This window comes from Argiope bruennichi, chromosome 7 (assembly GCF_947563725.1).
Source record: "Argiope bruennichi chromosome 7, qqArgBrue1.1, whole genome shotgun sequence".
NCBI lineage: Eukaryota > Metazoa > Arthropoda > Arachnida > Araneae > Araneidae > Argiope > Argiope bruennichi.
Window position 1 is genome coordinate 10,963,755 of NC_079157.1, and position 12,461 is coordinate 10,976,215.

Consider the following 12,461-nt stretch of genomic DNA (forward strand, 5'->3'; position numbering starts at 1 on the left):
TAGGATCGAACCAGGGATCTCTAGATCTTCAGTCTAACGCTCTCCCAACTGAGCTATTTCGGCACCCCTAGGAGAAATCGGAAAGCAGCTTTACCAGAATGAAATTGGAAAGAATCAGCAAGATGTTATTTGTTCATAAAAGGACGAGAGAAGATACATCTAATAAAGAATTGTGTTACTCAGCGAATGTGGTTTGTCAAGATTTCTAAAGTCAATTGAAAGCGCACATGTAGAATTATTAGTGTTATCCAATAAAAATATTAAAGAAATATCGCAAACTCCCCGTCGGGGAATCGAACCCCGGTCTCCCGCGTGACAGGCGGGGATACTGACCACTATACTACCGAGGACAGTAACGCTTGCCAACACCCGGGATCGAACCAGGGACCTTTAGATCTTCAGTCTAACGCTCTCCCAACTGAGCTATTTCGGCACGCCTAGGAGAAATCGGAAAGCAGCTTTACCAGAATGAAATTGGAAAGAATCAGCAAGATGTTATTTGTTCATAAAAGGACGAGAGAAGATACATCTAAGGAAGAATTGTGTTACTCAGCGAATGTGGTTTGTCAAGATTTCTAAAGTCAATCGAAAGCGCACATGTAGAATTATTAGTGTTATCCAATGAAAATAAAAAGATTATTGATATATCACAAACTCCCCGGCGGGGAATCGAACTCCGGTCTCCCGCGTGACAGGCGGGGATACTGACCACTATACTACCGAGGACAGTTACGCTTGCCGAAACCCGGTATCGAACCAGGGACCTTTAGATCTTCAGTCTAACGCTCGCCCAACTGAACTATTTCGGCACGCCTAGGAGAAATCGGAAAGCAGCTTTACCAGAATGAAATTGGAAAAAATCAGCAAGATTTTATTTGTTCATAAAAGGACGAGAGAAGATACATCTAAGGAAGAATTGTGTTACTCAGCGAATGTGGTTTGTCAAGATTTCTAAAGTCAATAGAAAGCGCACATGTAGAATTATTAGTGTTATCCAATAAAAAAATTAAAGAAATATTGCAAACTCCCCGACGGGGAATCGAACCCCGGTCTCCCGCGTGAAAGGCGGGGATACTGTTCACTATACTACCGAGGACAGTTAAGCTTGCCGAAACCCGGGATCGAAACAGGGACCTTTACATCTTCAGTCTAACGCTCTCCCAACTGAGCTATTTCGGCACTCCTAGGAGAAATCGGAAAGCAGCTTTACCAGAATGAAATTGGAAAGAATCAGCAAGATGTTATTTGTTCATAAAAGGACGAGAGAAGATACATCTAATAAAGAATTGTGTTACTCAGCGAATGTGGTTTGTCAAGATTTCTAAAGTCAATCGAAAGCGCACATGTAGAATTATTAGTGTTATCCAATAAAAATAAAAAGATTATTGATATATCACAAACTCCCCGGCGGGGAATCGAACCCCGGTCTCCCGCGTGACAGGCGGGGATACTGACCACTATACTACCGAGGACAGTTACGCTTGCCAACACCCAGGATCGAACCAGGGACCTCTAGATCTTCAGTCTAACGCTCTCCCAACTGAGTTATTTCGGCACGCCTAGGAGAAATCGGAAAGCAGCTTTACCAGAATGAAATTGGAAAGAATCAGCAAGATGTTATTTGTTCATAAAAGGGCGAGAGAAGATACATCTAATAAAGAATTGTGTTACTCAGCGAATGTGGTTTGTCAAGATTTCTAAAGTCAATCGAAAGCGCACAGGTAGAATTATTAGTGTTATCCAATAAAAATAAAAAGATTATTGATATATCGCAAACTCCCCGGCGGGGAATCGAACCCCGGTCTCCCGCGTGACAGGCGGGGATACTGACCACTATACTACCGAGGACAGTTACGCTTGCCGAAACCCGGGATCGAAACAGGGACCTTTAGATCTTCAGTCTAACGCTCTCCCAACTGAGCTATTTCGGCACGAATAAGAGAAATCGGAAAGCAGCTTTACCAGAATGAAATTGGAAAGAATCAGCAAGATGTTATTTGTTCATAAAAGGACGAGAGAAGATACATCTAATAAAGAATTGTGTTACTCAGCGAATGTGGTTTGTCAAGATTTCTAAAGTCAATCGAAAGCGCACATGTAGAATTATTAGTGTTATCCAATAAAAATATTAAAGAAATATCGCAAACTCCCCGTCGGGGAATCGAACCCCGGTCTCCCGCGTGACAGGCGGGGATACTGACCACTATACTACCTAGGACAGTTACGCTTGCCGAAACCCGGGATCGAACCAGGGACCTTTACATCTTCAGTCTAACGCTCTCCCAACTGAGCTATTTCGGCACCCCTAGGAGAAATCGGAAAGCAGCTTTACCAGAATGAAATTGGAAAGAATCAGCAAGATGTTATTTGTTCATAAAAGGACGAGAGAAGATACATCTAATAAAGAATTGTGTTACTCAGCGAATGTGGTTTGTCAAGATTTCTAAAGTCAATCGAAAGCGCACATGTAGAATTATTAGTGTTATCCAATAAAAATATTAAAGAAATATCGCAAACTCCCCGTCGGGGAATCGAACCCCGGTCTCCCGCGTGACAGGCGGGGATACTGACCACTATACTACCTAGGACAGTTACGCTTGCCGAAACCCGGAATCGAACCAGGGACCTTTACATCTTCAGTCTAACGCTCTCCCAACTGAGCTATTTCGGCACCCGTAGGAGAAATCGGAAAGCAGCTTTACCAGAATGAAATTGGAAAGAATCAGCAAGATGTTATTTGTTCATAAAAGGACGAGAGAAGATACATCTAATAAAGAATTGTGTTACTCAGCGAATGTGGTTTGTCAAGATTTCTAAAGTCAATCGAAAGCGCACATGTAGAATTATTAGTGTTATCCAAATAAAATAAAAAGATTAAAGAAATATAGCAAACTCGACGGCGGGGAATCGAACCCCGGTCTCCCGCGTGACAGGCGGGGATACTGACCACTATACTACCGAGGACAGTTACGCTTGCCGAAACCCGGGATCGAACCAGGGACCTTTAGATCTTCAGGCTATCGCTCTCCTAACTGAGCTATTTCGGCACGCCTAGGAGAAATCGGAAAGCAGCTTTACCAGAATGAAATGGAAAGAATCAGCAAAATGTTATTTGTTCATAAAAGGACGAGAGAAGATACATCTAATAAAGAATTGTGTTACTCAGCGAATGTGGTTTGTCAAGATTTCTAAAGTCAATCGAAAGCGCACATGTAGAATTATTAGTGTTAACCAATAAAAATTAAAAGATTATTGATATATCGCAAACTCCCCGCCGGGGAATCGAACCCCGGTCTCCCGCATGACAGGCGGGGATACTGACCACTATACTACCGAGGACAATTACGCTTGCCGAAACCCGGGATCGAATCAGGGACCTTTAGATCTTCAGTCTAACGCTCTCCCAACTGAGCTATTTCGGCACGCCTAGGAGAAATCGGAAAGCAGCTTTATGAGAATGAAACTGGAAAGAATCAGCAAGATGTTATTTGTTCATAAAAGGACGAGAGAAGATACATCTAAGGAAGAATTGTGTTACTCAACGAATGTGATTTGTCAAGATTTCTAAAGGAAATCGAAAGAGCACATGTAGAATTATTAGTGTTATCCAATAAAAATAAAAATAAAAAGATTTATGTTATATCGCAAACTCCCCGTCGGGGAATCGAACCCCGGTCTCCCGCGTGACAGGCGGGGATACTGACCACTATACTACCGAGGACAGTTACGCTTGCCGAAACCCGGGATCGAACCAGGGACCTTTAGATCTTCAGTCTAACGCTCTCCCAACTGAGCTATTTCGGCACGCCTAGCAGAAATCGGAAAGCAGCTTTAAAAGAATGAAATTGGAAAGAATCAGCAAGATGTTATTTGTTCATAAAAGGACGAGAGAAGATACATCTAATAAAGAATTGTGTTACTCAGCGAATGTGGTTTGTCAAGATTTCTAAAGTCAATCGAAAGCGCACATGTATAATTATTAGTGTTATCCAATAAAAATAAAAAGATTATTGATATATCACAAACTCCCCGTCGGGGAATCGAACCCCGGTCTCCCGCGTGACAGGCGGGGATACTGACCACTATACTACCGAGGACAGTTACGCTTGCCGAAACCCGGGATCGAACCAGGGACCTTTACATCTTCAGTCTAACGCTCTCCCAACTGAGCTATTTCGGCACGCCTAGGAGAAATCGGAAAGCAGCTTTACCAGAATGAAATTGGAAAGAATCAGCAAGATGTTATTTGTTCATAAAAGGACGAGAGAAGATACATCTAAGGAAGAATTGTGTTACTCATCGAATGTGGTTTGTCAAGATTTCTAAAGTCAATCGAAAGCGCACATGTAGAATTATTAGTGTTATCCAATAAAAATAAAAAGATTAAAGAAATATAGCAAACTCCCCGGCGTTGAATCGAACCCCGGTCTCCCGCGTGACAGTCGAGGATACTGACCACTATACTACCGAGGACAGTTACGCTTGCCGAAACCCGGGATCGAACCAGGGACCTTTAGATATTCAGTCTAACGCTCTCCCAACTGATTTATTTCCGCACGCCTAGGAGAAATCGGAAAGCAGCTTTACCAGAATGAAATTGGAAAGAATCAGCAAGATGTTATTTGTTCATAAAAGGACGAGAGAAGATACATCTAATAAAGAATTGTGTTACTCAGCGAATGTGGTTTGTCAAGATTTCTAAAGTCAATCGAAAGCGCACATGTAGAATTATTAGTGTTATCCAATAAAAATAAAAAGATTAAAGAAATATAGCAAACTCGACGGCGGGGAATCGAACCCCGGTGTCCCGCGTGACAGGCGGGGATACTGACCACTATACTACCGAGGACAGTCACGCTTGCCGAAACCAGGGATCGAACCAGGGACCTTTAGATCTTCAGTCTAACGCTCTCCCAACTGAGCTATTTCGGCACGCCTAGGAGAAATCGGAAAGCAGCTTTATGAGAATGAAACTGGAATGAATCAGCAAGATGTTATTTGTTCATAAAAGGACGAGAGAAGATACATCTAAGGAAGAATTGTGTTACTCAACGAATGTGATTTGTCAAGATTTCTAAAGTAAATCGAAAGAGCACATGTAGAATTATTAGTGTTATCCAATAAAAATAAAAATAAAAATAAAAAGATTTATGTTATATCGCAAACTCCCCGTCGGGGAATCGAACCCCGGTCTCCCGCGTGACAGGCGGGGATACTGACCACTATACTACCGAGGACAGTTACGCTTGCCGAAACCCGGGATCGTACCAGGGACCTTTAGATCTTCAGTCTAACGCTCTCCCAACTGAGCTATTTCGGCACGCCTAGCAGAAATCGGAAAGCAGCTTTAAAAGAATGAAATTGGAAAGAATCAGCAAGATGTTATTTGTTCATAAAAGGACGAGAGAAGATACATCTAATAAAGAATTGTGTTACTCAGCGAATGTGGTTTGTCAAGATTTCTAAAGTCAATCGAAAGCGCACATGTAGAATTATTAGTGTTATCCAATAAAAATAAAAAGATTATTGATATATCACAAATTCCCCGGCGGGGAATCGAACCCCGGTCTCCCGCGTGACAGGCGGGGATACTGACCACTATACTACCGAGGACAGTTACGCTTGCCGAAACCCGGGATCGAACCAGGGACCTTTACATCTTCAGTCTAACGCTCTCCCAACTGAGCTATTTCGGCACGCCTAGGAGAAATCGGAAAGCAGCTTTACCAGAAGGAAACTGGAAAGAATCAGCAAGATGTTATTTGTTCATAAAAGGACGAGAGAAGATACATCTAAGGAAGTATTGTGTTACTCATCGAATGTGGTTTGTCAAGATTTCTAAAGTCAATCGAAAGCGCACATGTAGAATTATTAGTGTTATCCAATAAAAATAAAAAGATTAAAGAAATATAGCAAACTCCCCGGCGTTGAATCGAACCCCGGTCTCCCGCGTGACAGTCGAGGATACTGACCACTATACTACCGAGGACAGTTACGCTTGCCGAAACCCGGGATCGAACCAGGGACCTTTAGATATTCAGTCTAACGCTCTCCCAACTGATTTATTTCGGCACGCCTAGGAGAAATCGGAAAGCAGCTTTACCAGAATGAAATTGGAAAGAATCAGCAAGATGTTATTTGTTCATAAAAGGACGAGAGAAGATACATCTAATAAAGAATTGTGTTACTCAGCGAATGTGGTTTGTCAAGATTTCTAAAGTCAATCGAAAGCGCACATGTAGAATTATTAGTGTTATCCAATAAAGATATTAAAGAAATATCGCAAACTCCCCGTCGGGGAATCGAACCCCGGTCTCCCGCGTGACAGGCGGGGATACTGACCACTATACTACCTAGGACAGTTACGCTTGCCGAAACCCGGGATCGAACCAGGGACCTTTACATCTTCAGTCTAACGCTCTCCCAACTGAGCTATTTCGGCACCCCTAGGAGAAATCGGAAAGCAGCTTTACCAGAATGAAATTGGAAAGAATCAGCAAGATGTTATTTGTTCATAAAAGGACGAGAGAAGATACATCTAATAAAGAATTGTGTTACTCAGCGAATGTGGTTTGTCAAGATTTCTAAAGTCAATCGAAAGCGCACATGTAGAATTATTAGTGTTATCCAATAAAAATAAAAAGATTAAAGAAATATAGCAAACTCCCCGGCGTTGAATCGAACCCCGGTCTCCCGCGTGACAGTCGAGGATACTGACCACTATACTACCGAGGACAGTTACGCTTGCCGAAACCCGGGATCGAACCAGGGACCTTTAGATATTCAGTCTAACGCTCTCCCAACTGATTTATTTCGGCACGCCTAGGAGAAATCGGAAAGCAGCTTTACCAGAATGAAATTGGAAAGAATCAGCAAGATGTTATTTGTTCATAAAAGGACGAGAGAAGATACATCTAATAACGAATTGTGTTACTCAGCGAATGTGGTTTGTCAAGATTTCTAAAGTCAATCGAAAGCGCACATGTAGAATTATTAGTGTTATCCAATAAAAATAAAAAGATTAAAGAAATATAGCAAACTCGACGGCGGGGAATCGAACCCCGGTCTCCCGCGTGACAGGCGGGGATACTGACCACTATACTAACGAGGACAGTCACGCTTGCCGAAACCCGGGATCGAACCAGGGACCTTTAGATCTTCAGTCTAACGCTCTCCCAACTGAGCTATTTCGGCACGCCTAGGAGAAATCGGAAAGCAGCTTTACCAGAATGAAATTGGAAAGAATCAGCAAGATGTTATTTGTTCATAAAAGGACGAGAGAAGACACATCTAAGGAAGAATTGTGTTACTCAGCGAATGTGGTTTGTCAAGATTTCTAAAGTCAATCGAAAGCGCACATGTAGAATTATTAGTGTTATCCAATAAAGATATTAAAGAAATATCGCAAACTCCCCGTCGGGGAATCGAACCCCGGTCTCCCGCGTGACAGGCGGGGATACTGACCACTATACTACCTAGGACAGTTACGCTTGCCGAAACCCGGGATCGAACCAGGGACATTTACATCTTCAGTCTAACGCTCTCCCAACTGAGCTATTTCGGCACCCCTAGGAGAAATCGGAAAGCAGCTTTACCAGAATGAAATTGGAAAGAATCAGCAAGATGTTATTTGTTCATAAAAGGACGAGAGAAGATACATCTAATAAAGAATTGTGTTACTCAGCGAATGTGGTTTGTCAAGATTTCTAAAGTCAATCGAAAGCGCACATGTAGAATTATTAGTGTTATCCAATAAAAATATTAAAGAAATATCGCAAACTCCCCGTCGGGGAATCGAACCCCGGTCTCCCGCGTGACAGGCGGGGATACTGACCACTATACTACCTAGGACAGTTACGCTTGCCGAAACCCGGGATCGAACCAGGGACCTTTACATCTTCAGTCTAACGCTCTCCCAACTGAGCTATTTCGGCACCCCTAGGAGAAATCGGAAAGCAGCTTTACCAGAATGAAATTGGAAAGAATCAGCAAGATGTTATTTGTTCATAAAAAGACGAGAGAAGATACATCTAATAAAGAATTGTGTTACTCAGCGAATGTGGTTTGTCAAGATTTCTAAAGTCAATCGAAAGCGCACATGTAGAATTATTAGTGTTATCCAAATAAAATAAAAAGATTAAAGAAATATAGCAAACTCGACGGCGGGGAATCGAACCCCGGTCTCCCGCGTGACAGGCGGGGATACTGACCACTATACTACCGAGGACAGTCACGCTTGCCGAAACCCGGGATCGAACCAAGGACCTTTAGATCTTCAGTCTAACGCTCTCCCAACTGAGCTATTTCGGCACGCCTAGGAGAAATCGGAAAGCAGCTTTACCAGAATGAAATTGGAAAGAATCAGCAAGATGTTATTTGTTCATAAAAGGACGAGAGAAGACACATCTAAGGAAGAATTGTGTTACTCAGCGAATGTGGTTTGTCAAAATTTCTAAAGTCAATCGAAAGCGCACATGTAGAATTATTAGTGTTATCCAATAAAAATATTAAAGAAATATCGCAAACTCCCCGTCGGGGAATCGATCCCCGGTCTCCCGCGTGACAGGCGGGGATACTGACCACTATACTACCTAGGACAGTTACGCTTGCCGAAACCCGGGATCGAACCAGGGACATTTACATCTTCAGTCTAACGCTCTCCCAACTGAGCTATTTCGGCACCCCTAGGAGAAATCGGAAAGCAGCTTTACCAGAATGAAATTGGAAAGAATCAGCAAGATGTTATTTGTTCATAAAAGGACGAGAGAAGATACATCTAATAAAGAATTGTGTTACTCAGCGAATGTGGTTTGTCAAGATTTCTAAAGTCAATCGAAAGCGCACATGTAGAATTATTAGTGTTATCCAATAAAAATATTAAAGAAATATCGCAAACTCCCCGTAGGGGAATCGAACCCCGGTCTCCCGCGTGACAGGCGGGGATACTGACCACTATACTACCTAGGACAGTTACGCTTGCCGAAACCCGGGATCGAACCAGGGACCTTTACATCTTCAGTCTAACGCTCTCCCAACTGAGCTATTTCGGCACCCCTAGGAGAAATCGGAAAGCAGCTTTACCAGAATGAAATTGGAAAGAATCAGCAAGATGTTATTTGTTCATAAAAAGACGAGAGAAGATAAATCTAATAAAGAATTGTGTTACTCAGCGAATGTGGTTTGTCAAGATTTCTAAAGTCAATCGAAAGCGCACATGTAGAATTATTAGTGTTAACCAATAAAAATAAAAAGATTATTGATATATCGCAAACTCCCCGCCGGGGAATCGAACCCTGGTCTCCCGCATGACAGGCGGGGATACTGACCACTATACTACCGAGGACAATTACGCTTGCCGAAACCCGGGATCGAACCAGGGACCTTTAGATCTTCAGTCTAACGCTCTCCCAACTGAGCTATTTCGGCACGCCTAGGAGAAATCGGAAAGCAGCTTTATGAGAATGAAACTGGAAAGAATCAGCAAGATGTTATTTGTTCATAAAAGGACGAGAGAAGATACATCTAAGGAAGAATTGTGTTACTCAACGAATGTGATTTGTGAAGATTTCTAAAGTAAATCGAAAGAGCACATGTAGAATTATTAGTGTTATCCAATAAAAATAAAACGATTATTGATATATCACAAACTCCCCGGCGGGGAATCGAACCCCGGTCTCCCGCGTGACAGGCGGGGATACTGACCACTATACTACAGAGGACAGTTACGCTTGCCGAAACCCGGGATCGAACCAGGGACCTTTACATCTTCAGTCTAACGCTCTCCCAACTAAGCTATTTCGGCACGCCTAGGAGAAATCGGAAAGCAGCTTTACCAGAATGAAATTGGAAAGAATCAGCAAGATGTTATTTGTTCATAAAAGAACGAGAGAAGATACATCTAAGGAAGAATTGTGTTACTCATCGAATGTGGTTTGTCAAGATTTCTAAAGTCAATCGAAAGCGCACATGTAGAATTATTAGTGTTATCCAATAAAAATAAAAAGATTAAAGAAATATAGCAAACTCCCCGGCGGGGAATCGAACCCCGGTCTCCCGCGTGACAGTCGAGGATACTGACCACTATACTACCGAGGACAGTTACGCTTGCCGAAACCCGGGATCGAACCAGGGACCTTTAGATATTCAGTCTAACGCTCTCCCAACTGATTTATTTCGGCACGCCTAGGAGAAATCGGAAAGCAGCTTTACCAGAATGAAATTGGAAAGAATCAGCAAGATGTTATTTGTTCATAAAAGGACGAGAGAAGATACATCTAAGGAAGAATTGTGTTACTCAGCGAATGTGGTTTGTCAAGATTTCTAAAGTCAATCGAAAGCGCACATGTAGAATTATTAGTGTTATCCAATAAAAATATTAAAGAAATATCGCAAACTCCCCGTCGGGGAATCGATCCCCGGTCTCCCGCGTGACAGGCGGGGATACTGACCACTATACTACCTAGGACAGTTACGCTTGCCGAAACCCGGGATCGAACCAGGGACATTTACATCTTCAGTCTAACGCTCTCCCAACTGAGCTATTTCGGCACCCCTAGGAGAAATCGGAAAGCAGCTTTACCAGAATGAAATTGGAAAGAATCAGCAAGATGTTATTTGTTCATAAAAGGACGAGAGAAGATACATCTAATAAAGAATTGTGTTACTCAGCGAATGTGGTTTGTCAAGATTTCTAAAGTCAATCGAAAGCGCACATGTATAATTATTAGTGTTATCCAATAAAAATAAAAAGATTATTGATATATCACAAACTCCCCGTCGGGGAATCGAACCCCGGTCTCCCGCGTGACAGGCGGGGATACTGACCACTATACTACCGAGGACAGTCACGCTTGCCGAAACCCGGGATCGAACCAGGGACCTTTAGATCTTCAGTCTAACGCTCTCCCAACTGAGCTATTTCGGCACGCCTAGGAGAAATCGGAAAGCAGCTTTACCAGAATGAAATTGGAAAGAATCAGCAAGATGTTATTTGTTCATAAAAGGACGAGAGAAGACACATCTAAGGAAGAATTGTGTTACTCAGCGAATGTGGTTTGTCAAGATTTCTAAAGTCAATCGAAAGCGCACATGTAGAATTATTAGTGTTATCCAATAAAAATATTAAAGAAATATCGCAAACTCCCCGTCGGGGAATCGATCCCCGGTCTCCCGCGTGACAGGCGGGGATACTGACCACTATACTACCTAGGACAGTTACGCTTGCCGAAACCCGGGATCGAACCAGGGACATTTACATCTTCAGTCTAACGCTCTCCCAACTGAGCTATTTCGGCACCCCTAGGAGAAATCGGAAAGCAGCTTTACCAGAATGAAATTGGAAAGAATCAGCAAGATGTTATTTGTTCATAAAAGGACGAGAGAAGATACATCTAATAAAGAATTGTGTTACTCAGCGAATGTGGTTTGTCAAGATTTCTAAAGTCAATCGAAAGCGCACATGTAGAATTATTAGTGTTATCCAATAAAAATATTAAAGAAATATCGCAAACTCCCCGTCGGGGAATCGAACCCCGGTCTCCCGCGTGACAGGCGGGGATACTGACCACTATACTACCTAGGACAGTTACGCTTGCCGAAACCCGGGATCGAACCAGGGACCTTTACATCTTCAGTCTAACGCTCTCCCAACTGAGCTATTTCGGCACCCCTAGGAGAAATCGGAAAGCAGCTTTACCAGAATGAAATTGGAAAGAATCAGCAAGATGTTATTTGTTCATAAAAAGACGAGAGAAGATACATCAAATAAAGAATTGTGTTACTCAGCGAATGTGGTTTGTCAAGATTTCTAAAGTCAATCGAAAGCGCACATGTAGAATTATTAGTGTTATCCAAATAAAATAAAAAGATTAAAGAAATATAGCAAACTCGACGGCGGGGAATCGAACCCCGGTCTCCCGCGTGACAGGCGGGGATACTGACCACTATACTACCGAGGACAGTTACGCTTGCCGAAACCCGGGATCGAACCAGGGACCTTTAGATCTTCAGTCTATCGCTCTCCTAACTGAGCTATTTCGGCACGCCTAGGAGAAATCGGAAAGCAGCTTTACCAGAATGAAATTGGAAAGAATCAGCAAAATGTTATTTGTTCATAAAAGGACGAGAGAAGATACATCTAATAAAGAATTGTGTTACTCAGCGAATGTGGTTTGTCAAGATTTCTAAAGTCAATCGAAAGCGCACATGTAGAATTATTAGTGTTAACCAATAAAAATAAAAAGATTAAAGAAATATAGCAAACTCGACGGCGGGGAATCGAACCCCGGTCTCCCGCGTGACAGGCGGGGATACTGACCACTATACTACCGAGGACAGTCACGCTTGCCGAAACCCGGGATCGAACCAGGGACCTTTAGATCTTCAGTCTAACGCTCTCCCAACTGAGCTATTTCGGCACGCCTAGGAGAAATCGGAAAGCAGCTTTACCAGAATGAAATTGG

At 42.7% G+C, this 12,461-nt stretch overlaps 9 non-coding genes across 9 annotated transcripts; all 9 read right to left on the reverse strand.

Moving 5' to 3' along the window:
• Positions 1–1,400: 1,400 nt before the first annotated feature.
• On the reverse strand, positions 1,401–1,472 carry Trnad-guc (transfer RNA aspartic acid (anticodon GUC)). Its single transcript has one exon. It is a non-coding gene; the product is annotated as a tRNA-Asp (tRNA).
• Positions 1,473–1,776: 304 nt separating this feature from the next.
• Positions 1,777–1,848, reverse strand: Trnad-guc (transfer RNA aspartic acid (anticodon GUC)). Its single transcript has one exon. It is a non-coding gene; the product is annotated as a tRNA-Asp (tRNA).
• Positions 1,849–3,731: 1,883 nt separating this feature from the next.
• On the reverse strand, positions 3,732–3,804 carry Trnaf-gaa (transfer RNA phenylalanine (anticodon GAA)). Its single transcript has one exon. It is a non-coding gene; the product is annotated as a tRNA-Phe (tRNA).
• A 1,737-nt stretch (positions 3,805–5,541) lies between these two features.
• On the reverse strand, positions 5,542–5,613 carry Trnad-guc (transfer RNA aspartic acid (anticodon GUC)). Its single transcript has one exon. It is a non-coding gene; the product is annotated as a tRNA-Asp (tRNA).
• A 1,508-nt stretch (positions 5,614–7,121) lies between these two features.
• On the reverse strand, positions 7,122–7,194 carry Trnaf-gaa (transfer RNA phenylalanine (anticodon GAA)). The gene has a single exon. It is a non-coding gene; the product is annotated as a tRNA-Phe (tRNA).
• A 1,043-nt stretch (positions 7,195–8,237) lies between these two features.
• Positions 8,238–8,310, reverse strand: Trnaf-gaa (transfer RNA phenylalanine (anticodon GAA)). The gene has a single exon. It is a non-coding gene; the product is annotated as a tRNA-Phe (tRNA).
• Positions 8,311–9,353: 1,043 nt separating this feature from the next.
• On the reverse strand, positions 9,354–9,426 carry Trnaf-gaa (transfer RNA phenylalanine (anticodon GAA)). Its single transcript has one exon. It is a non-coding gene; the product is annotated as a tRNA-Phe (tRNA).
• A 1,425-nt stretch (positions 9,427–10,851) lies between these two features.
• On the reverse strand, positions 10,852–10,924 carry Trnaf-gaa (transfer RNA phenylalanine (anticodon GAA)). Its single transcript has one exon. It is a non-coding gene; the product is annotated as a tRNA-Phe (tRNA).
• A 1,419-nt stretch (positions 10,925–12,343) lies between these two features.
• On the reverse strand, positions 12,344–12,416 carry Trnaf-gaa (transfer RNA phenylalanine (anticodon GAA)). Its single transcript has one exon. It is a non-coding gene; the product is annotated as a tRNA-Phe (tRNA).
• Between the last annotated feature and the right edge of the window lie 45 nt (positions 12,417–12,461).